Source organism: Cynocephalus volans, chromosome 16, assembly GCF_027409185.1.
Source record: "Cynocephalus volans isolate mCynVol1 chromosome 16, mCynVol1.pri, whole genome shotgun sequence".
Taxonomy (NCBI): Eukaryota; Metazoa; Chordata; class Mammalia; order Dermoptera; family Cynocephalidae; genus Cynocephalus; species Cynocephalus volans.
Window position 1 is genome coordinate 63,836,583 of NC_084475.1, and position 3,771 is coordinate 63,840,353.

General features: G+C 40.1%; 1 pseudogene; it reads left to right on the plus strand.

The window, feature by feature from the left end:
* Positions 1 to 2,982: 2,982 nt before the first annotated feature.
* LOC134364891 (interferon omega-1-like) lies at positions 2,983 to 3,567 on the plus strand (annotated as a pseudogene).
* The last annotated feature ends 204 nt before the right edge of the window (positions 3,568 to 3,771 follow it).

Sequence of the window (3,771 nt, forward strand, 5' to 3'; positions counted from 1 at the left end):
GAGCTGGACTATCAATAGAATGAAAATTGTTAGGTGCCTTTTGTTTATTCTTAAATTTATGAGAAAACTCAAGAGTTAAAAAATCAGTAGGCTTCCAGGGGTTTGTAATTGATGGGTTAACAAAGTTGTTTTAATATGTTTTTGAAGAAATCAGTCATTAAATTTTAGATTTTTTTCAATTGTCAGAAAAATGTACTTCCTTATCACTATCTAAAAGGTATTGTTTCTATCTTTCTTTAGGACTTAAAGTCAACCAGTTTAACTTACTCATACTATACCCCCTGTTGTTGTACAAAACAATAGACAGCAACACTTTGGCATTTGAAGTAGAACTCAGACTCCTTTCTCATCTCACTCTCCCTGCTCTATTGACTTCCTGGCTATCCTTGGTTCATAAGTCCCTTGTCCATGTGTATCCTTCACTTCCTTTAATGGGTCCTTCCATACATACCATTATTTCAATTCCCTTTAAGTTTTTGACCTTGGGTCATTGGTATGTTTGGGTTAGTTCATTCCTCCTGATTTTTATTTCTCTCCAATGAGTTGTATAAATAAGAGTAATACAAATAAGGTTGTTGAAAGGATTAAGTTAAAGATCTTAGAAGAGTAATGATCCACAATAAGCATGAAATAAAATTCAGTGTTATTTTTCAAATTCACAATTATTATATTACACAGATTAAAAGCAGAATCATTTGGAATCATCAAGGCAGTGTATTTATTGCCTGAGTAAATTTATTAACTAGGTAGAGTGCTCAGGCAAGGCTAATATCCACTATCCTGGCAGACAGGATTAATGTTCTAGCAACTGGGGTCTAGTTGTTGGTCTCTCATGAGTTGGTTGGTGTGGCTCCTCACTTCTCTCCTCAGAGCTGATCACATCTGGAGTAAATGAAAGAAAAGTCAGGTGGCGCCGGTCTTGCAAAGCTGAGGGAGTCCACGGACCCAGGACCTGCTCTTCTTTGAGGCTGTGGCAGAAGCAGCCATTTTCCTGCCTCTGTGAACTTCATCATTGACCTTCATTCTTCCTCTGCCGTAGCCTCTAGTTCCCACTGTTGCTGCACTGAAGTTTGCTAACTTACACTTTGCCATTTTGTCAGCAGAAAGTCACTTTCTTTCTTTTGCTTTAAAGACATTTGGACTTACATTTGTTTTCTTTTTGCCCACAAACAACTGTAAAGTTTTGCTTTCTAGGGAAGTTGAAATGAGAAACAGAAATCTGAAATCTTGCATAATATAGAGAAAAACAGTCCAGGGCCATTGCCTTTTTTATACTTCTTTTTATTTGTGTTCATCATAAATTAGAATGTAGTGCAGGAACAGCAAGACAAACTTAGCCAACTAAACCACTACGTGAGAAGCAGCTACAAAAATGTGAAATGAGCAAACACAAAACAAGTAAAAGATTCTGCTGTTTCTCTCTGACAGACCAGCTTGACCTCTCTGTCCTGCCTTGTCACAGTGAGACAGACAGAGGAACAAAGAGCCCTATAGAATCACATTGAGTTGGTGAACAACTGAAGGTCATGATTTGTCTAACATGATATCTGAGAGATAATATCATCACTAAATTCCCTGTGCACACCTCCGAAATTTTGAACATAACAAATGCTCAATAGTTTAAGTAAAAGTCTTGATCAATAGAAATCTTATCTGGCAAGATAAAATTATTTGACTAATGAAAGTAAAACTATTACAATTGGATAATTTCTCTGCCTACACCAGACAAAACCAACTTTTATCAATAGCATCTGAAGGCTGTTGACACATTTGGTACCTGGGCACATGAGTCAGGAGAGATGGACCCACCACTGAGAGCTTGAGTTTTTCACACAGACACTCTAAAAGCAAGGGCAAGGATCCTGGGGGAATTATTACTTTGGCAGCAAAGAAACAAGCCCCTCCTCAATAAAGAAGTTCTAAAGTCATCAGGTGTTGTGAGCCCACCCTCCGGCAGTGAGACTGGGTGAGTTTGGGTTGAGGACACTTTGTCACTCTAGAGGAGGAGGTGTTACTAGGTGTGATAATGACCTTGTGAGTGAAGTGGTGCTGGGGAAATAACATTATCTTACTATTTGAATCTCCACAAATGTACCTGAAAAGAACCAGGATTTCTGCTAGGAGTATTGACACGTACTGAAGAGCACTAGGAAAGAGCTCAAGTAAGAAAATTCTGGAAAGAAAGGGCAATGTCTATATTAATCTTAACTTGTGACCTGAGAAGCATAACTACATGGAACTACATGAGTTTATTCTAGAAGATATAGAAATATCTATATCTAGTGAGAGAAGCTCGCTCACTAACAATCAATCATCAGGCTCTCTGAGAATAAAACAGTGAACAAAACCCAGTGATTGATTCTGCAGAGCTTATTTGCCACAGATTTTCTGGTAAATCCCTAATCAAATACAGAAACCCATGGGCTGAGGGAGCCCTAACTTTCCATGGAAAGTAGGTAAGGTAAAAAAGGAGCCTAGGATTAAGACTAAAAATTCTTTTCCTGGAACAGAGAAATGCTATACACACATGCACACACACACATACACATAGATACATACATATATAAATACACATGTATACATACATGTATATAAGTGTGAATGTGTGTGTGTATGCATGTGTGTCTGTGGTTGTGTGTATATGAGTATTTACATACCTACATACACTTCAATCTTTAGGACAGATATATTTCTAATTTAATTGATAAGTATTCATTTGGATCGGCACATGTGAAGTTTTTTGGACAAATTAAATTCTATTGCAAAAATTAAGAGTCTAGATTGATGATGTCTTTTTAGGGCATAAAGAAAACGTAAATGAAAGCAAGAAGTGGAAGAAAAAGTTAAGAAAAATGTTCAGAAAATGAAAACTCTTGTGTTCCCTTTTTAAAAGCCGTGCATAGAGAGAATGTCTTCAGAGGACTTACAGTCCAGGTCCCCCCAGCCCCAGCTCAGCCAGGCCAGCAGCATCCTCAGCCTCCCATGGCCCTCCTGCTCCCTCTACTGACGGCCCTGCTGGTGGGCAGCTATGGCCCTGCTGGATCTCTGGGCTGTGACCTGCCTCAGAACTCTGTCCTGCTTAGCAGGAAGACCTTTGTGCTTCTGGCCCAAATGAGGAGAATCTCCCCTTTCTCGTGTCTGAAGGACAGAAGTGACTTCAGATTCCCTGAGGAGGTGGTGGATGGCAGCCAGTTCCAGAAGGCCTAGGCCAAGTCTGTGCTCCACGAGATGCTGCAGCAGATCTTCAGCCTCTTCTGTACAGAGCGCTCCTCTGCTGCCTGGAACCTGACCCTCCTGGACAAGCTCTGTGCTGGACTTCATGGGCAGCTGGAAGACCTGGAGACCTGCCCGGTGCAAGCGATGGGAGAAGAATCTGCTCGTGTAACTGAGGTCCCGATATTGGCCTTGAAGAGGTACTTCCAGGGGATCTGTCTCTACCTGGAAGAGAAGAAATACAGTGACTGTGCCTGGGAGATTGTCAGAGTGGAAATCATGAGATCCTTCTCTTCCTCAACAAACTTGCAAGAAAGGTTAAGAAGAAACGCTGGAGATCTGGAGTCATCTTGAAATGATTGTCAACGATTGATCTGCCCTATCCCACTTGCATGTGTCTTTGCTCATTTTAGAAGGCTCTGCTTTAGTCACAGAATATATTGAATTAAATTTAGTAGATACTTTGTCAATATGTTAAGCAAGTACTTATTGAAAAACATTCAGCTCTAAGGACATCAGTCCCTTAGAGATGACTGCCTTGATGTTATCTATAGTTTA